General features: G+C 47.5%; 2 long non-coding RNA genes across 4 annotated transcripts; both read right to left on the bottom strand.

Moving 5' to 3' along the window:
* Positions 1–1,094: 1,094 nt before the first annotated feature.
* LOC140003043 (uncharacterized) lies at positions 1,095–7,485 on the bottom strand. Of its 2 annotated transcripts, none has more exons than XR_011810978.1 (7): positions 7,351–7,485; positions 7,024–7,134; positions 6,489–6,549; positions 4,885–5,028; positions 4,739–4,791; positions 4,249–4,342; positions 1,095–2,214 (listed from the first exon to the last, which is right to left on the bottom strand). It is a non-coding gene; the product is annotated as an uncharacterized lncRNA (long non-coding RNA). The 2 variants fall into 2 exon arrangements; XR_011810979.1 differs by having other exon boundaries at positions 7,024–7,164; positions 7,351–7,377.
* A 4,818-nt stretch (positions 7,486–12,303) lies between these two features.
* On the bottom strand, positions 12,304–20,582 carry LOC140003038 (uncharacterized). Of its 2 annotated transcripts, none has more exons than XR_011810970.1 (7): positions 20,448–20,582; positions 20,121–20,231; positions 19,587–19,647; positions 17,983–18,126; positions 17,837–17,889; positions 17,347–17,440; positions 12,304–13,423 (listed from the first exon to the last, which is right to left on the bottom strand). It is a non-coding gene; the product is annotated as an uncharacterized lncRNA (long non-coding RNA). The 2 variants fall into 2 exon arrangements; XR_011810971.1 differs by having other exon boundaries at positions 20,121–20,261; positions 20,448–20,474.
* Between the last annotated feature and the right edge of the window lie 1,235 nt (positions 20,583–21,817).

Here is a 21,817-nt window from a genome sequence, read left to right as displayed (position 1 = left end):
AGGCTGTTTCTCTTCAAAGACTTGCCTTAGCATTGGTGAAGGAAACTGACCGGGCCGACAACCCTCTTACCTTTTTGCACCACTCCACACCATGGGGACTTCATCTCTCCAAGGCTGCACGAGGGAAGGGCGGAAACAAGAAAAAAAGCACATCCTGAGGCACCTCATAACCACAGCCTACCTACTGCAATACTTGTGTCTCTCTTCCCAGCTGCTTCATCTCTGTGGCTCTCCATCTCCAAACCACATTCTTTTTAACTGCCATGCAGAGTGGCAGTCCTCCGGGCGTCATAGAGCAGCACCATATTTTTTTTATTTTTATTAGTATTTTTTAATTTCAAAATAGCAGTCCGCTTCCCTCTGGAGATGGACAGTAGGTCCAGCCAGTCACCGAGTTGCCAACACAGAGCTTCACAGTTCCAGAAGGCGCTCTTTCCTTTCACCGATTCCTTATAAATGTTATCTACCACTGGCAAAAGCAATAAACAGACTGCAAACATGCACTGCCATCTTTGACAAACTTTATGTTTTCAATTTTATTATTTCAAAGAGAGCAGTCCACTTGCCTCTCCATCTGTGAAGTAGATCAAACCAGTCACTACGTTGCCGAACAAGAACTTGACGGTTCCAGAAAGCGCTGTTACCTTTGACCGGTTCCTCCTAATGTTTACCTACTGCTGGTTTATACATTTAGAGATTAAAATACAGCTCAAAAACAGAAGAGTATCCCACCATCCCAAAAAACAGTGAGCCAGAAACCTCTATTAAACATCCCTCTCCTAAGTGAATTCCAAGCACTTAAAAATTCTAGAAATCTATAAACTCCAGCCTGCCTAGAGAACCCTGCAACTGACTAAAGGAAAAACAAAGCACTTACCCCAAGGAGCAGCCCAGGCAGAAGGAGCTCTCTGATAGCATGCCTGGGGCTCATATAGCATTCAGCCCCGCCCAGCACCCAAACCCAATCACCTGGAAAAGGGGAGGGGCAAAGCACAAGGAAGTAGAAAGAAAGCAGGAGCAGCAGCAGCAGTTTTTTATTATTTTCTTTCTTTGTTTGTTTGTTTTGTTTTTTTTTTTTTGTTTTTGTTTTTTTTAAGATCTGCTTTACTTGAAAAACATGCAGAGAGCAGACAGGTGACCTGTGGTGTTTCTAGAAGCAACAATCCCCATGCTTTTGCTGCAGCTTTTAACATTGAAAGGACGACACGACCAGGCCAGTAACTGGAACTTTTTCAAATGGAATTACGTCAAACAGGTTCATCATCACTTGCAAAAACAGAGAACCAGCATTCACTAGCACGCCAGCCCTGACACCCACCTCCTCCGCAACGCTGACTACTACTGATGCAACATGCTACGGTGCAATACCTCTCTGTTCCCAGCTCCTTTACCTCATCTGCTCACTACATTTACCTGAGAAGTGTGCCCGAACAGACTTATTCTGCAGAGATGAAGAAGGTGGCCCTGCTCACTCTCTTGGCACTACTGCACTTATGCACTCAAGGAACCATACCCCACGGTTTCCCAAAAACAACGTACCTGGCAACCCCTCATAAACGTACTTCTAATACGTAAATTCAAGGACATAAAGCCTAGAAGGCTTTATGGTCTAAAGACTCGACAGACAGAAAACACACAGGCAAAAGCTCCAGAAATATAACAAACTGTCCCTAAACTTGAAACAGACTACCCCTTACGTGCCCACTGCTGCCATTTTCAGACACATGCTCACACAGGGAGCTTCCATGATACATTTCAACTAAACCCTGCTCCATCACTTTAACAGCAAGGTTGTAACTTTGATAATATTTGACATACAGGCAAAGACTCACAGAAAGCCCCGTAATTCGGCAAAAATCAGAAGGGACCCAGAACCACAAAGCAAACACACAAAGTAACATCACCATACCATCCGTAAAACTGCCATAACAACTACTCACCTGAGGAAGAGCTGCGTGCAATACAGGCACCTACTACTAGATTGCTTTACAGTGACAGATCCTACCAGTTACCAACTCAAAAAGATATGCGTACCGGTTTCTACTGGAAAACGCATCAGTCCATAGACTCTGACCCACCTAAAGAACCCTGCAACTGACTGAAGGAAAAACAAAGCGCTTACCCCAAAAAGCAGCCCAGGCAGAATGAGCTCTGTCATGGAATACCTGCAACTCAGTTACCACTAGGTCCCACCTGGAACCTGAAGCCAATCACCTGGGAAAGTGCAAGGGGGAAAGCACAAAAAAAAAAAAAAAAAAAAAAATCAGAAAGGAGCAGTAGCTGTGGTTTCTTTATTCATTTATATGGCTTAGCTCAACAGCATGCAGAGTGCAGACAGGAGAGCTAGGGTGTTTCTAGAAACAAAAATCCCCATGCTTTTGCTGCAGCTTTGAATATTAAAAGGACAAACTGACCAAGAAAGTAACTGATTTTTTTTTCCATCTGGAATTAGCTCGATCTTTTATTTACATAAAAAGAAAAATCTAGGAGCAGAACTGTGGGTAGTTAGGGTCTGGTGGCCGGAAGATGTCGCAATGTACGGAAAGGTGGAGCCCCTCCCTTGACGGACAGCAGTGTGTGGTCTGTGATGTAAGCAAGCGGAAGTGACGCTATGGGCCTCGGGTATATAAGCCCATGTGACTCGACAATAAATGCCATTTGCCATCCACCACATTGGTGTCTGTGAGCCGATGGACCGAGCGGCCTGGGGTTGGTCGCCGTGCCGTTCCTGAACCAGGTCGCCACTGCCCCCTGAAGGCAACACAGAACTGATTGCACACCAAAAAAAAAAAAAAAAAAATCCATTCCACTTGCAGGCAAAATCACTTACTTCAGTAAGCTACCTGTGGTGTAAATGCCTGAAGTAACTAGGAAAATAAAACTAACATTCATACTTTTAAGGAAAAGGTACAGCATTGAAGAGGCTTTCAGGGTAGGGCATAACTGCATTATCTGAGCATTCCCTAGGCTCCCAACCTTAGATGCTATCGCGCTGGGGAAACTTGGTGTGCTAGCTCTAAGGAACACCACGGAGCGTAGAGTGGAGTGGAGACACCACGGCTAGGCTCTGTAATCAGGTGGGGCCTCGATTGTTCTTGTGCACAAAGCTGCACTTTTTGCCACCCTAAGCCAAAGACCTGTCATGTTTTGACAAATGCTGTACCCTAGTGTACTTTTTGCTCATTATAATATCATTATAATACCAAAACACACCTCCATCCCAAAAGCTACCCGCCTCCAAGGTGCGACCACCCCTCACTGAGCATGCGCTCTGAATTTCTCGGAGCCTATTACTTTAAACGGAGACGGGAAAACTTTACACCAATCATAACTAAGATATGCTTGACTAGAGCCACTCAAGCTCCACCTAAAAGATAGAAAATAATATAAATTGGCCCATCGTCAGGGGAGATACCATCCCGAGGACATACAACATCCTTAGGACCTCCTGACTCCTGGGATCAGTCGACGGGCTGAGCCTCTCTTGCCCCCCCATTGGGACGCCTTTGGGTGAGATCTGAATATTTGCTTATAAATCTCTATAGAGTCTTTGATCCTTTTAACGCGTTTATTTCTAGGCTGCGCACCTGTAACACCTGTAACACCTATAACACCTGTGTATTTCATGCATACTAGCTTGCTTTTGCAGATAGTCACTATCACCGGCAATCCAAAAGAACCTGATTACCTGTTGCTGTAATAAACCATACTTGATTGCATTGTGATAGCTCTCATTAATGCAACTAGGGTGAGGGTGGTTATCCGTGATAGTTCAGTGTTCTGAATCTAACCAGACCCCCAGAAGGTTAATGCATTGTTGGTGAATGTCTGAACGGACCCCCAGGTGGTTAATACGTTTTTGGTGAATGTCTGAGCGGACCCCCAGGCGGTTATTACGTTTTTGGTGAATGTCCGAACGGACCCCCAGTTTTGGTGAATGTCCGACTGGTTCAGTACTCTGAATCCAACCGGGCCCGTAACGGTTAATCAGCTACACCCCTTTAACGCGACACTACCTGAGAACCAAAAGGCTATGCTGATGGGTCAAAACACACTACAGGACACTGGGGCCAGGCCCTCCGCTGCACCCACTTAAAACCCATCCCTACACTCACCAAGGTGCAACCCCAACACAAAAAAACAAACAGACGCAGCATTTCAGCACCTGCTTTGTTCCGATTCTAAAGACTAACACCACAGCCCACATTGCCTGGGACACCTGATAAACAGAAGAGAAAGCAGCCATACCCTTTTCAAGCCATCCCTGCACGTGTCGCTCCTTGATCATCTGCAACCTCTTCTCCAATCCTCAACCACTTCTCTAGAGAGCCTGCCATGGCACCTGTAAAGCAAGATGGATACCCTTCGCACTCACCTCGTGCTACTTGGCAGTTCTGCTCCGATCCAGCTCACAACCAGCCCGCCCTTCTCGTGCTGCTCTTCAGAGTGCAGCTTGGCCCCACTCAGCCTGTGTGAGACAAATGTGAAACAAAAAGAAAAGCATAGGCTGAAGCAGCATCCAAAGCCACAGCACAGCTGGGACAGTTACTCTCATCTGCTGCCTTACCTCCGTGCCCTGCCCTCCCCTCCCCTCGAGGCAGATGCTTCCATCTGCTCTCTTAGGCCAGCTACAACACCCCTGAAATATAAACAGGATTTTTACTGTACTTTGTGTAGTTCAGTAGGTGCAGTGACAACTGCACCCCTAAATTACCTTCTATATCTGTTCATCACTCACCTTGCCAAAAGCAGCTCTGGTCGTCAAGTCCCGTGTCGTACACTGTGTTTCAGCTTTAACAAATGAAAACAGGCACAAGAGAATCAATCATTCAGCTGCCAGCATTAGCACCCATCCCTCAACAACACAAAAGGGACCCCATTTACAATACTATCGTTTCAAAACAGCAGCCTCCTTGCCTCAGCACCTCAGAAGTAGATCAAGCCAGTCACCCAGTTGCCTCCCGAGTGCTGAACAGTTCCAGAAGGAGCTCTTTCCTGTGACAGGTTCCTCCAAAGGTTTACGCTCTACTGGGGACAGGAAAGAAATAAAAATAAAAAATTCAAAACCCCATATCTGTAAGCTTTCAAGATTCGACAGACCTCCTCAAGCACACCGTTCAAGTGCTATGCGAGCAGTTGCTCGCAAGCAGCTCAACTCTCCCCCCTCCAGTCTGCCAAACACCACAGAGATGACTGTGCCAGCTGCCCTTCAGTACGTGCCCAGAGGCAGACTGGATATCTTTACCAAAACAGTCCAGACAATGTATTAGTACACCCATGCACTGCCACGTTACCTGTCATCACTAACTGCCAGGCAGGACAGCTCCAGACCAAACACGTACACACACACAGGCACGCCACAAACACTACAAACAAAACACACAACACAAGGCACAAGAAAAAGTGACCCCCAAAAAGAAAGCCCTACAGCAACAGCACGTCAGAACAGGTGCTCTGCACCAGACCCCAGGAGAGACTCAAATGTCACAACATGCAACTGGAAGCAACTGCCAGAACTGGGATGACGGAGGCCTAAAAAGCCTGCCTTCAAGACAAGAGACCAGAAGGATGGGGACTGAAAACCCCCTAAGAAGACACTTAGGAAATCAATTCCCAAGCAAGAGCTCCTGATGCGGCCCAGATGACTTCTGCAAGAGTGAGGATGGAAACAGACGCGATCTCCAACCGAATATGATGCACAAGACCTGAAACAGATCTGCACCCATGCTTTTGCCGCACTTTTTTTTAACATTAAAAGGACAATACTTGCTGGGTCGTAACTAGAACATTCCTAACTGGAACTGGCTCAAACTTTTATTTACAATGAATGAAAGATCTAGGAGCAAAACAGACTATACACCAAAACAATCAATTCCATTCCACCCCCAGGAAAAAATCACATACTCTCATCCCCTCCTGTACCTCAGCCGCTTGCCTGCCCCACGTGGCACATGCTTCCATCTCTTCTCTTTACCCACTTATAGCGCCTCTAAAAGGCAAACTGGAATTTTACGCTATTGGATGTAGGAAAATAACTTCAGTGACAACCACACCCCCAAAATTAACAGCTACCTCTGCTCATCACGCACCAGAGTCACTGCAGAGGCAGCTGGTTGACACATCCTGCACTGCACACTGCATTTCAGCCTGAACAAAAGAAAAACACAGGCAGAAGATAAACATTCAGCTGCCAGCAGTAGCACCCATCCCTCAACAACATAAGCGACCCCAGCTTTACTTTTATCCTTTCAAAACAGCACTCCACTTGCCTCTGGACCTGCAAATTAGGTCCAAGCTTGAAAGGAGCGGCCAGCATCATCCACACCACCGGGGAACACAAAAGGACAAAAGAACCACTGTGCTTGCAAGCGCCCACCTGCCACGCTGCTCCTCTATCCCAGACAGACTCACCTCGGACCCTCTGAGGGAAACACCTGAGTGTCTTCCCTTCGCTTCAGGTAAGGGATGACCAGGCTGACAACACTCACCCTCCCTCACTGCTCCGCGACACGAGGATTTCCCTTTCCTGTCCACGACCGCACAAAGCACCTGCAAAAAAACAACAAAACAAAACAAAACAAAAGACAGAAAAGCACACTCTGAGGCACCTCACAGCCACAGCGTACCTGCTCCAAGACCTCTCTCTTCCCAGCTCTGGTACTTCAGCTGCTCACCAGCTCTAACTCAGATTCTTCGCCCACTGCACCACAGCAAACTCTGCCCAGGCCACACAACACACACTACACAAGCTACATTGCTTAAGACACACGAAAGCTGGAACGTTCCAGCCCAACAATTAGTCACGTCGCACAGGAAGGATGCCGCATACTCCTAGAAACCAAACCTTCCAGTCCTGAGCAGCTCCCCACCTCCTCATTCTAACCACACTCAGCAAACACACTGTTTGACCCTCAAAAAAAAAAAAAAAAGAACATGCACACACACAAAGAAAAACAACCGAGCTCCACAAATGCCAAAAAGACATGCACACACACAAGCCTCGGCAGGGGTAATCAAACTTACCCTTTGCAGATGAAAGAGGTGACTCTGATACAACTCTGCTCAGTCTCTTGGTAATGCTGCATCTACGCTGCCAAGCCATATGTAGCATTCAATCAAGCTGGTTTTAGTCCTCTGGAGAGTTACACAAGTGGGTTTATACATCTAGAGATTAAAATATAGCTCAAAAACAGAAGAGTATCCCACCATCCCAAAAAAACAGTGAGCCAGCAGCCCCTACTAAACATCCCGCTACTGAGTGAATTCCAAGCACTTAAAATCCAGAAATCCATAGGCTCCAGTCTGCCTAGAGAACCCTGCAACTGACTGAAGGAAAACCAAAGCACTTACCCCAAAGAGCAGCCCAAGCAGAAGGAGCTCTCTGCTAGCATGCCTGGGGCTCATATAGCATTCAGCCCCGCCCAGCACCCAAACCCAATCACCTGGGAAAGGGGAGGGGCAAAGCACAAGGAAGTAGGAAGAGAGCAAAAGAAGCAGCTGTGGTTTTTTTTTTTCCTTTTTTTTTAAGATCTGGTTTATCTCAAAAACATTCCGAGAGCAGACAAGAGACCTGTGGTGTTTCTAGAAGCAAAACTCCCCTTTTGCTTTTGCTGCAGCTTTTAATGTTGAACGGATAACGTCACCAAGCAAGTAACTGAAACTTCTTCAACTGGAATTAGTTTAAACACGCTCACCGTCATCTGCAAACACAGAGAACCAGCATTCACTAGCCCTAACCCTAACCCCTAACCCTAACCCCAACCCTCACCCTAAACTCTAACCCTAGCCCCAGCCCTCGTCCCCGAGAACTGCATTTCCCGGTATGCTCTGGGCACCCAACATGGCCTCCCGGAAGTCCGGAGTCCCAGAACTACATTTCCCGGTATGCTCTGGGCGCTCAACATGGCCTCCCGGAAGTTCGGAGTCCCAGAACTACATTTCCCGGTATGCTCTGGGCGCTCAACATGGCCTCCCGGACGTCCGGAGTCCCAGAACTACATTTCCCGGCATGCTCTGGGCAATCAACGCGGCCTACCGGAAGCCTTGTGACGGAAAACTACACCTACCAGCATTCCCTGCACAGCCGGCACGGCCAATCAGAGGCCGAGTTGTCGAGAACTCCATTTAACAGCACTCCCTGGAACCCTAGCCCTTACCGCCCTTACACAAAGAAGCCGCAAGCCCTAACCCTAGAAATCCTCGAAACCCCTACAGACCTAACCGAAACTATCCACCACACTAAACCCCTGAAGACCTATGCCTAAAAGCCCTAACCCAAACACTTAAGACGCTCAAATCCCACACCCACAAAATTAAGATGCTCAAATCCCAAACCCAAAAAAATAGGACGCTCAAATCCCAAACCCCCTTCCGAAAAAGAAAATAAGAAAAATAAATCAAACAAAACAAAAACAACAAAAGGGGTAGACCTGGTGGCATCTGCCCTATAACCCTGCAAAAATCATGAGGGACATAGAACAACAAAGCAAACACACAAAGTAACATTGACATCCTATCCATAAAAGTGCTATAACAATTAATCACCTCCAAAGAGCTTCTTGCAATGAATGCACGTACTACTAGATTGGTTTCCTCTAAAATATCGTACAAGACTCTGACCCACGAAAAGAACCCTGCATGTAGCTAACAGAAGAATAAACAAAGCACCGACCCCAAAGAGCAGCCCACGCAGGAGGAGCTCTCTGATAGAATGCCTAGGGCTCGTATAACATTTGGCCCCGCCCAGCACCCAAACCCAATCACCTGGGAAAGAGGAGGGGGCAAAAAACAAGAAAGAGAGCAGGAGCAGCAGCTGTGTTCTTTTATTTATTTTTTTATTTATTTGTCACCTATCCCTAGTTTACAGCATGCGGAGTGCAGACAAAAGAACTGCGGTGTTTCTAGAAGCAAAATTTACCGTATTTTTGACTCAGCTTTGAACATAGAAAGGACAATACAACCAAGAAAGTAAATGAAATATTTTCAACGGGAATTAGCACGAACCTTTCATTTACATATGAAGAAAAATCTAGGAGCGTAGGAAATTACACATCAAAAAAAAAAAAAGACGTAATAAGCAACGCGCATGCGCGGCCCCCGGCCGCCTGCAGTACTTGTTTTCCACCAGCAGGGGGCGGCAGAGGGCGCCCGCGGGCGTCACCGCGCATGCGCGCCCCCGGCCGCCTGCAGTACACGTTTTCCACCAGCAGGGGGCGGCAGAGGTCGCATGCGGGGAAAGCACAAAAAAGCAAAAAGAGGAGCAGCAGCAGCTCTGGTTTATTTACTTATTTATAAGGCTTAGCTCAACAGCATGCAGAGTGCAGACAGGAGAACTGGGGTGTTTCTAGAAGCAAAACTCCCCTTTTGCTTTTGCTGCAGCTTTTAATGTTGAACTGATAACGTCACCAAGCAAGTAACTGAAACTTCTTCAACTGGAATTAGTTTAAACACGCTCACCGTCATCTGCAAACACAGAGAACCAGCATTCACTAGCCCTAACCCCTAACCCTAACCCCAACCCTCACCCTAAACTCTAACCCTAGCTCCAGCCCTAGTCCCCGAGAACTGCATTTCCCGGTATGCTCTGGGCGCTCAACATGGCCTCCCGGAAGTTCGGAGTCCCAGAACTACATTTCCCGGCATGCTCTGGGCAATCAACGCGGCCTACCGGAAGCCTTGTGACGGAAAACTACACCTACCAGCATTCCCTGCACAGCCGGCACGGCCAATCAGAGGCCGAGTTGTCGAGAACTGCATTTAACAGCACTCCCTGGAACCCTAGCCCTTACCGCCCTTACACAAAAAAGCCGCAAGCCCTAACCCTAAAAATCCTCGAAACCCCTACAGACCTGACCCAAACTAAACCCCTGAAGACCTATGCCTAAAAGCCCTAACCCAAACACTTAAGACGCTCACAGCGCCCAAGCCCACAAAATTAAGACGCTCAAATCCCAAACCCAACCCAAAATATTAAGATGCTCAAAACCCTAACCCAGGAGAACCTAACCTGAAAAAAAAAAATAATAATAAGATCTTAAAACCCTAACCGTAAATAACTGACCAAAAATAAAACCCTAAGAACCTAACCCTAAAAAAACTATCAACACTACAACCCAAAAAACTCCAAAACCCTGACACGCTAACCCTGAAACCCTTAAAACCCTAACCCTCAAATCCCTAAAATCCTAACCGTTAAAACTCCAACCCTAAAACTAAAAACCTTAAAATCCTAAACATAAACCCTGAGAACGCTTACCCTGAAACCCAACCCTAGGGCCCTATCCCTGAAGCCTTAAAACCGCGAATCAATCTTTGGGAAATAACATAGGCTCAGGAGAGGATCTCAGTACAGTAGCATTTGTATTTGAGATTACAATGGCGGGTGTCCCGCAAGCAGGAGGGCACCTACCGATTCCATACACAGTTTATATACTTTTTTTTTTCCCTCCCAAGGACCAGGACCCTCCCGTTTCCCCATTAACTGTGCAATCCAGGTTTATACTCTACCTGGTGCTTCACCGAAAACACACAGCTGCTGGCCTGTTACAAGTCACATTTCTTTTGAGGCTTTTACTCTTTGAGGTGGTAATGTTTCTTACACCGTGATTTCCACTTAATTGTTGTAAGGATTCTGGTTGTCTGCATTTTACAAGGTTGTCTGTTGTAATAAATGACTAAGTCCCAAATAGGATTACAATCAAAGTTTACAATTTATTAAATGAATAGAGGTAAGCAAACAGCACTGGGTGCGCCGGGAGTCTCTGCTCCACCGAGACGCACACAAGTCACAGCAGGCGGCTGGTTTTTATGCTCCTGGGCTAATACATATTCATTACTACTTCTAGAAAAGGCAGGGTTATTATAACTAGTTCCTGGAATCCCAACCCGCCCACTGGCGCATGTGTTATCAGTCTCTGGTGGTCCCTCTGCGGGTCTCTCGTACTGAAGGCTCATAGTCTTCCTCCCAGGCTTTTCCCTTGTCCTTCTCCTTTGTCCATCTTGGCTGGATGTCAGAGACTTGCATAGTGCCCCATGCAATAGTCATAACAGTTAGCAGTTATTCTGAAACCCCTTTGTTCTCTTGTCCCCTATTAACCCGAATTGCTGGACCATTCCTCTGCAAGATGAGAAGAGGCAAAGAGAGCAGGAGGAACAGCAGCCCTGTTTTTGGTCTGGCTTAGTTCAACAGGGGGCAGCACAAGCAACCAGGCTGTTTCTCTTCAAAGACTTGCCTTAGCATTGGTGAAGGAAACTGACCGGGCCGACAACCCTCTTACCTTTTTGCACCACTCCACACCATGGGGACTTCATCTCTCCAAGGCTGCACGAGGGAAGGGCGGAAACAAGAAAAAAAGCACATCCTGAGGCACCTCATAACCACAGCCTACCTACTGCAATACTTGTGTCTCTCTTCCCAGCTGCTTCATCTCTGTGGCGCTCCATCTCCAAACCACATTCTTTTTAACTGCCATGCAGAGTGGCAGTCCTCCGGGCGTCATAGAGCAGCACCATATTTTTTTTATTTTTATTAGTATTTTTTAATTTCAAAATAGCAGTCCGCTTCCCTCTGGAGATGGACAGTAGGTCCAGCCAGTCACCGAGTTGCCAACACAGAGCTTCACAGTTCCAGAAGGCGCTCTTTCCTTTCACCGATTCCTTATAAATGTTATCTACCACTGGCAAAAGCAATAAACAGACTGCAAACATGCACTGCCATCTTTGACAAACTTTATGTTTTCAATTTTATTATTTCAAAGAGAGCAGTCCACTTGCCTCTCCATCTGTGAAGTAGATCAAACCAGTCACTACGTTGCCGAACAAGAACTTGACGGTTCCAGAAAGCGCTGTTACCTTTGACCGGTTCCTCCTAATGTTTACCTACTGCTGGTTTATACATTTAGAGATTAAAATACAGCTCAAAAACAGAAGAGTATCCCACCATCCCAAAAAACAGTGAGCCAGAAACCTCTATTAAACATCCCTCTCCTAAGTGAATTCCAAGCACTTAAAAATTCTAGAAATCTATAAACTCCAGCCTGCCTAGAGAACCCTGCAACTGACTAAAGGAAAAACAAAGCACTTACCCCAAGGAGCAGCCCAGGCAGAAGGAGCTCTCTGATAGCATGCCTGGGGCTCATATAGCATTCAGCCCCGCCCAGCACCCAAACCCAATCACCTGGAAAAGGGGAGGGGCAAAGCACAAGGAAGTAGAAAGAAAGCAGGAGCAGCAGCAGCAGCAGTTTTTTATTATTTTCTTTCTTTGTTTGTTTGTTTTGTTTTTTTTTTTTTGTTTTTGTTTTTTTTAAGATCTGCTTTACTTGAAAAACATGCAGAGAGCAGACAGGTGACCTGTGGTGTTTCTAGAAGCAACAATCCCCATGCTTTTGCTGCAGCTTTTAACATTGAAAGGACGACACGACCAGGCCAGTAACTGGAACTTTTTCAAATGGAATTACGTCAAACAGGTTCATCATCACTTGCAAAAACAGAGAACCAGCATTCACTAGCACGCCAGCCCTGACACCCACCTCCTCCGCAACGCTGACTACTACTGATGCAACATGCTACGGTGCAATACCTCTCTGTTCCCAGCTCCTTTACCTCATCTGCTCACTACATTTACCTGAGAAGTGTGCCCGAACAGACTTATTCTGCAGAGATGAAGAAGGTGGCCCTGCTCACTCTCTTGGCACTACTGCACTTATGCACTCAAGGAACCATACCCCACGGTTTCCCAAAAACAACGTACCTGGCAACCCCTCATAAACGTACTTCTAATACGTAAATTCAAGGACATAAAGCCTAGAAGGCTTTATGGTCTAAAGACTCGACAGACAGAAAACACACAGGCAAAAGCTCCAGAAATATAACAAACTGTCCCTAAACTTGAAACAGACTACCCCTTACGTGCCCACTGCTGCCATTTTCAGACACATGCTCACACAGGGAGCTTCCATGATACATTTCAACTAAACCCTGCTCCATCACTTTAACAGCAAGGTTGTAACTTTGATAATATTTGACATACAGGCAAAGACTCACAGAAAGCCCCGTAATTCGGCAAAAATCAGAAGGGACCCAGAACCACAAAGCAAACACACAAAGTAACATCACCATACCATCCGTAAAACTGCCATAACAACTACTCACCTGAGGAAGAGCTGCGTGCAATACAGGCACCTACTACTAGATTGCTTTACAGTGACAGATCCTACCAGTTACCAACTCAAAAAGATATGCGTACCGGTTTCTACTGGAAAACGCATCAGTCCATAGACTCTGACCCACCTAAAGAACCCTGCAACTGACTGAAGGAAAAACAAAGCGCTTACCCCAAAAAGCAGCCCAGGCAGAATGAGCTCTGTCATGGAATACCTGCAACTCAGTTACCACTAGGTCCCACCTGGAACCTGAAGCCAATCACCTGGGAAAGTGCAAGGGGGAAAGCACAAAAAAAAAAAAAAAAAAAAAATCAGAAAGGAGCAGTAGCTGTGGTTTCTTTATTCATTTATATGGCTTAGCTCAACAGCATGCAGAGTGCAGACAGGAGAGCTAGGGTGTTTCTAGAAACAAAAATCCCCATGCTTTTGCTGCAGCTTTGAATATTAAAAGGACAAACTGACCAAGAAAGTAACTGATTTTTTTTTCCATCTGGAATTAGCTCGATCTTTTATTTACATAAAAAGAAAAATCTAGGAGCAGAACTGTGGGTAGTTAGGGTCTGGTGGCCGGAAGATGTCGCAATGTACGGAAAGGTGGAGCCCCTCCCTTGACGGACAGCAGTGTGTGGTCTGTGATGTAAGCAAGCGGAAGTGACGCTATGGGCCTCGGGTATATAAGCCCATGTGACTCAACAATAAATGCCATTTGCCATCCACCACATTGGTGTCTGTGAGCCGATGGACCAAGCGGCCTGGGGTTGGTCGCCGTGCCGTTCCTGAACCAGGTCGCCACTGCCCCCTGAAGGCAACAAGTACTGCCGAAACCCAGGAAAACTCCTGGATTCGGGTGAACGGCAGCCGGAGCGGCGGGACCAGCCCGGCGGGGAGGTCGCTCCCGGACCAACAAGGAAGATGGAAACCCTTGTGAAGGTCGTATCAAAGTTGTGGAAGCTGTGGGGTGGCTCGGCTGAGGAAGCCAGGTGTGCCGGTGGGGAACCAGAGCCTGGGGAAATCTGGGAGAGACCACGGCCATGTGCGCCCCAGTACGGTGCTGAGCTAGAAGACGAAGAGTTGGGTGAAGAAGCCTCCGGCGGGAACGGGGATGAAATGTTAGGTTTTACTAACACGTGGAAATGCGAGAAAGAGAACGGTTGCGGGGACGACCAGGGAGGAGGTAGAAGCGTGAGAGAGGGGCAGAGAGCCGATCGGAACGGCCATCCGAGAAAACGCTCCTGTGGCGCAAACGCCTCGCTGAGATGGCGGCGGGGCGAGCCACGAGGCAGAGAGCGGCCCGCCCGCAGGGGTGGGGGGCGGGGCCGGAACTCGATGGGAGGGTACCGGAACTCGGAGGTGAGCAGTCAGTCAAGCTCTGACTCCGGATCACATACCGATTCAAATTCGGAGGAGGAAATGGGGACAGATAGCCAAAATATCCCCATCCGAAATAAAGCTGCACCGCGAGGCAGAGAAATTCCTCTCACAGATTGGAGGAAAATTAAGATTGCGTGCACCATCTTGGCTCTATCGGCCATGCTAGCGTTCCTGGTCTGGGTGACAGACGGGGGGCAGAGGGTTCACTCACCAACAAACCCTAAGGATGTACAAGCGATTGTTAAAGCCATTGTGGATAAAGGGCTTCATTCTGCAATGGTCTCCACCCTCATAGATGGTGTTTTCAGGGGAGACGACATGCTCCCGTTTGATATAACACAAACTTGTAGACTGATCTTTGACGGGGGTGGGATGATCATTTTTAAACGAGAATGGGGGGACAACTGTATGAGACAACTGGCCCAAGTAACTGGGACGGATCACACACTGCATGGCTCTAGCCTGCAGCGGCTAATGGGTACGGACCCAACAGTGATCACCCCCCAGGCGCAAGTCCAGGGCCTGAGGGCCCACGAAGGTATGGCAACTCGTGCAGCCAGAAAAGCTCCAAACAGCCGACGCCCCAACTTCAGAACAAAACTAATGAAAACTGAGTTTCTGTTCACAGGAACGGATCATCGGGCACCCCCGTAATCTGTATACCCCGGCGACATGAGAAGACAATAAGTCAGCAAGCGTCCTGTCTAAGCCTGAGAGTTCCACACTGGCAGAATCCAGACACCAGCAAAGCGGCCTCCGTGGGTGGGGGGCTACAATGCGTTTGTGTGATCTTATCTTTGGACCTTGTATACTAAATATGCTTGTGTTGTTTGTTAAAAGTTGGTTAGAGAAAGTTAACATTATGTTGGTAGAACACCAACAACTACTTTAAGAGTGCATTTACTCAGCGTTACCAGTTACCTCTTAGTTTTCTCCTGGTTATTGTGCCTTATGTTTTTTAGTTAAGTTATGATGTCTACGTCTTAAGATTGTTATATTTTAGCTAATTTGGTTGTGCATAGGGAGGGGGGAAATGTGGGTAGTTAGGGTCTGGCGGCCGGAAGATGTCACGATGTACGGAAAGGTGGAGCCCCTCCCTTGACGGACAGCAGTGTGTGGTCTGTGATGTAAGCAAGCGGAAGTGACGCTATGGGCCTCGGGTATATAAGCCCATGTGACTCGACAATAAATGCCATTTGCCATCCACCACATTGGTGTCTGTGAGCCGATGGACCGAGCGGCCTGGGGTTGGTCGCCGTGCCGTTCCTGAACCAGGTCGCCACTGCCCCCTGAAGGCAACACAGAACTGATTGCACACCAAAAAAAAAAAAAAAAAAATCCATTCCACTTGCAGGCAAAATCACTTACTTCAGTAAGCTACCTGTGGTGTAAATGCCTGAAGTAACTAGGAAAATAAAACTAACATTCATACTTTTAAGGAAAAGGTACAGCATTGAAGAGGCTTTCAGGGTAGGGCATAACTGCATTATCTGAGCATTCCCTAGGCTCCCAACCTTAGATGCTATCGCGCTGGGGAAACTTGGTGTGCTAGCTCTAAGGAACACCACGGAGCGTAGAGTGGAGTGGAGACACCACGGCTAGGCTCTGTAATCAGGTGGGGCCTCGATTGTTCTTGTGCACAAAGCTGCACTTTTTGCCACCCTAAGCCAAAGACCTGTCATGTTTTGACAAATGCTGTACCCTAGTGTACTTTTTGCTCATTATAATATCATTATAATACCAAAACACACCTCCATCCCAAAAGCTACCCGCCTCCAAGGTGCGACCACCCCTCACTGAGCATGCGCTCTGAATTTCTCGGAGCCTATTACTTTAAACGGAGACGGGAAAACTTTACACCAATCATAACTAAGATATGCTTGACTAGAGCCACTCAAGCTCCACCTAAAAGATAGAAAATAATATAAATTGGCCCAAGAGAGAGGGGATGTTAGGGAAGATACCATCGTCAGGGGAGATACCATCCCGAGGACATACAACATCCTTAGGACCTCCTGACTCCTGGGATCAGTCGACGGGCTGAGCCTCTCTTGCCCCCCCATTGGGACGCCTTTGGGTGAGATCTGAATATTTGCTTATAAATCTCCATAGAGTCTTTGATCCTTTTAACGCGTTTATTTCTAGGCTGCGCACCTGTAACACCTGTAACACCTATAACACCTGTGTATTTCATGCATACTAGCTTGCTTTTGCAGATAGTCACTATCACCGGCAATCCAAAAGAACCTGATTACCTGTTGCTGTAATAAACCATACTTGATTGCATTGTGATAGCTCTCATTAATGCAACTAGGGTGAGGGTGGTTATCCGTGATAGTTCAGTGTTCTGAATCTAACCAGACCCCCAGACGGTTAATGCATTGTTGGTGAATGTCTGAACGGACCCCCAGGTGGTTAATACGTTTTTGGTGAATGTCTGAGCGGACCCCCAGGCGGTTATTACGTTTTTGGTGAATGTCCGAACGGACCCCCAGTTTTGGTGAATGTCCGACTGGTTCAGTACTCTGAATCCAACCGGGCCCGTAACGGTTAATCAGCTACACCCCTTTAACGCGACACTACCTGAGAACCAAAAGGCTATGCTGATGGGTCAAAACACACTACAGGACACTGGGGCCAGGCCCTCCGCTGCACCCACTTAAAACCCATCCCTACACTCACCAAGGTGCAACCCCAACACAAAAAAACAAACAGACGCAGCATTTCAGCACCTGCTTTGTTCCGATTCTAAAGACTAACACCACAGCCCACATTGCCTGGGACACCTGATAAACAGAAGAGAAAGCAGCCATACCCTTTTCAAGCCATCCCTGCACGTGTCGCTCCTTGATCATCTGCAACCTCTTCTCCAATCCTCAACCACTTCTCTAGAGAGCCTGCCATGGCACCTGTAAAGCAAGATGGATACCCTTCGCACTCACCTCGTGCTACTTGGCAGTTCTGCTCCGATCCAGCTCACAACCAGCCCGCCCTTCTCGTGCTGCTCTTCAGAGTGCAGCTTGGCCCCACTCAGCCTGTGTGAGACAAATGTGAAACAAAAAGAAAAGCATAGGCTGAAGCAGCATCCAAAGCCACAGCACAGCTGGGACAGTTACTCTCGTCTGCTGCCTTACCTCCGTGCCCTGCCCTCCCCTCCCCTCGAGGCAGATGCTTCCATCTGCTCTCTTAGGCCAGCTACAACACCCCTGAAATATAAACAGGATTTTTACTGTACTTTGTGTAGTTCAGTAGGTGCAGTGACAACTGCACCCCTAAATTACCTTCTATATCTGTTCATCACTCACCTTGCCAAAAGCAGCTCTGGTCGTCAAGTCCCGTGTCGTACACTGTGTTTCAGCTTTAACAAATGAAAACAGGCACAAGAGAATCAATCATTCAGCTGCCAGCATTAGCACCCATCCCTCAACAACACAAAAGGGACCCCATTTACAATACTATCGTTTCAAAACAGCAGCCTCCTTGCCTCAGCACCTCAGAAGTAGATCAAGCCAGTCACCCAGTTGCCTCCCGAGTGCTGAACAGTTCCAGAAGGAGCTCTTTCCTGTGACAGGTTCCTCCAAAGGTTTACGCTCTACTGGGGACAGGAAAGAAATAAAAATAAAAAATTCAAAACCCCATATCTGTAAGCTTTCAAGATTCGACAGACCTCCTCAAGCACACCGTTCAAGTGCTATGCGAGCAGTTGCTCGCAAGCAGCTCAACTCTCCCCCCTCCAGTCTGCCAAACACCACAGAGATGACTGTGCCAGCTGCCCTTCAGTACGTGCCCAGAGGCAGACTGGATATCTTTACCAAAACAGTCCAGACAATGTATTAGTACACCCATGCACTGCCACGTTACCTGTCATCACTAACTGCCAGGCAGGACAGCTCCAGACCAAACACGTACACACACACAGGCACGCCACAAACACTACAAACAAAACACACAACACAAGGCACAAGAAAAAGTGACCCCCAAAAAGAAAGCCCTACAGCAACAGCACGTCAGAACAGGTGCTCTGCACCAGACCCCAGGAGAGACTCAAATGTCACAACATGCAACTGGAAGCAACTGCCAGAACTGGGATGACGGAGGCCTAAAAAGCCTGCCTTCAAGACAAGAGACCAGAAGGATGGGGACTGAAAACCCCCTAAGAAGACACTTAGGAAATCAATTCCCAAGCAAGAGCTCCTGATGCGGCCCAGATGACTTCTGCAAGAGTGAGGATGGAAACAGACGCGATCTCCAACCGAATATGATGCACAAGACCTGAAACAGATCTGCACCCATGCTTTTGCCGCACTTTTTTTTAACATTAAAAGGACAATACTTGCTGGGTCGTAACTAGAACATTCCTAACTGGAACTGGCTCAAACTTTTATTTACAATGAATGAAAGATCTAGGAGCAAAACAGACTATACACCAAAACAATCAATTCCATTCCACCCCCAGGAAAAAATCACATACTCTCATCCCCTCCTGTACCTCAGCCGCTTGCCTGCCCCACGTGGCACATGCTTCCATCTCTTCTCTTTACCCACTTATAGCGCCTCTAAAAGGCAAACTGGAATTTTACGCTATTGGATGTAGGAAAATAACTTCAGTGACAACCACACCCCCAAAATTAACAGCTACCTCTGCTCATCACGCACCAGAGTCACTGCAGAGGCAGCTGGTTGACACATCCTGCACTGCACACTGCATTTCAGCCTGAACAAAAGAAAAACACAGGCAGAAGATAAACATTCAGCTGCCAGCAGTAGCACCCATCCCTCAACAACATAAGCGACCCCAGCTTTACTTTTATCCTTTCAAAACAGCACTCCACTTGCCTCTGGACCTGCAAATTAGGTCCAAGCTTGAAAGGAGCGGCCAGCATCATCCACACCACCGGGGAACACAAAAGGACAAAAGAACCACTGTGCTTGCAAGCGCCCACCTGCCACGCTGCTCCTCTATCCCAGACAGACTCACCTCGGACCCTCTGAGGGAAACACCTGAGTGTCTTCCCTTCGCTTCAGGTAAGGGATGACCAGGCTGACAACACTCACCCTCCCTCACTGCTCCGCGACACGAGGATTTCCCTTTCCTGTCCACGACCGCACAAAGCACCTGCAAAAAAACAACAAAACAAAACAAAACAAAAGACAGAAAAGCACACTCTGAGGCACCTCACAGCCACAGCGTACCTGCTCCAAGACCTCTCTCTTCCCAGCTCTGGTACTTCAGCTGCTCACCAGCTCTAACTGAGATTCTTCGCCCACTGCACCACAGCAAACTCTGCCCAGGCCACACAACACACACTACACAAGCTACATTGCTTAAGACACACGAAAGCTGGAACGTTCCAGCCCAACAATTAGTCACGTCGCACAGGAAGGATGCCGCATACTCCTAGAAACCAAACCTTCCAGTCCTGAGCAGCTCCCCACCTCCTCATTCTAACCACACTCAGCAAACACACTGTTTGACCCTCAAAAAAAAAAAAAAAGAACATGCACACACACAAAGAAAAACAACCGAGCTCCACAAATGCCAAAAAGACATGCACACACACAAGCCTCGGCAGGGGTAATCAAACTTACCCTTTGCAGATGAAAGAGGTGACTCTGATACAACTCTGCTCAGTCTCTTGGTAATGCTGCATCTACGCTGCCAAGCCATATGTAGCATTCAATCAAGCTGGTTTTAGTCCTCTGGAGAGTTACACAAGTGGGTTTATACATCTAGAGATTAAAATATAGCTCAAAAACAGAAGAGTATCCCACCATCCCAAAAAAACAGTGAGCCAGCAGCCCCTACTAAACATCCCGCTACTGAGTGAATTCCAAGCACTTAAAATCCAGAAATCCATAGGCTCCAGTCTGCCTAGAGAACCCTGCAACTGACTGAAGGAAAACCAAAGCACTTACCCCAAAGAGCAGCCCAAGCAGAAGGAGCTCTCTGCTAGCATGCCTGGGGCTCATATAGCATTCAGCCCCGCCCAGCACCCAAACCCAATCACCTGGGAAAGGGGAGGGGCAAAGCACAAGGAAGTAGGAAGAGAGCAAAAGAAGCAGCTGTGGTTTTTTTTTTTCCTTTTTTTTTAAGATCTGGTTTATCTCAAAAACATTCCGAGAGCAGACAAGAGACCTGTGGTGTTTCTAGAAGCAAAACTCCCCTTTTGCTTTTGCTGCAGCTTTTAATGTTGAACGGATAACGTCACCAAGCAAGTAACTGAAACTTCTTCAACTGGAATTAGTTTAAACACGCTCACCGTCATCTGCAAACACAGAGAACCAGCATTCACTAGCCCTAACCCTAACCCCTAACCCTAACCCCAACCCTCACCCTAAACTCTAACCCTAGCCCCAGCCCTCGTCCCCGAGAACTGCATTTCCCGGTATGCTCTGGGCACCCAACATGGCCTCCCGGAAGTCCGGAGTCCCAGAACTACATTTCCCGGTATGCTCTGGGCGCTCAACATGGCCTCCCGGAAGTTCGGAGTCCCAGAACTACATTTCCCGGTATGCTCTGGGCGCTCAACATGGCCTCCCGGACGTCCGGAGTCCCAGAACTACATTTCCCGGCATGCTCTGGGCAATCAACGCGGCCTACCGGAAGCCTTGTGACGGAAAACTACACCTACCAGCATTCCCTGCACAGCCGGCACGGCCAATCAGAGGCCGAGTTGTCGAGAACTCCATTTAACAGCACTCCCTGGAACCCTAGCCCTTACCGCCCTTACACAAAGAAGCCGCAAGCCCTAACCCTAGAAATCCTCGAAACCCCTACAGACCTAACCGAAACTATCCACCACACTAAACCCCTGAAGACCTATGCCTAAAAGCCCTAACCCAAACACTTAAGACGCTCAAATCCCACACCCACAAAATTAAGATGCTCAAATCCCAAACCCAAAAAAATAGGACGCTCAAATCCCAAACCCCCTTCCGAAAAAGAAAATAAGAAAAATAAATCAAACAAAACAAAAACAACAAAAGGGGTAGACCTGGTGGCATCTGCCCTATAACCCTGCAAAAATCATGAGGGACATAGAACAACAAAGCAAACACACAAAGTAACATTGACATCCTATCCATAAAAGTGCTATAACAATTAATCACCTCCAAAGAGCTTCTTGCAATGAATGCACGTACTACTAGATTGGTTTCCTCTAAAATATCGTACAAGACTCTGACCCACGAAAAGAACCCTGCATGTAGCTAACAGAAGAATAAACAAAGCACCGACCCCAAAGAGCAGCCCACGCAGGAGGAGCTCTCTGATAGAATGCCTAGGG

The sequence above is a fragment of the Anas platyrhynchos genome, chromosome 8, assembly GCF_047663525.1.
Source record: "Anas platyrhynchos isolate ZD024472 breed Pekin duck chromosome 8, IASCAAS_PekinDuck_T2T, whole genome shotgun sequence".
NCBI classification, from domain to species: domain Eukaryota; kingdom Metazoa; phylum Chordata; class Aves; order Anseriformes; family Anatidae; genus Anas; species Anas platyrhynchos.
Note: the sequence above shows the minus strand (reverse complement) of the source record. Positions and strands in the feature narration are given on the sequence as shown.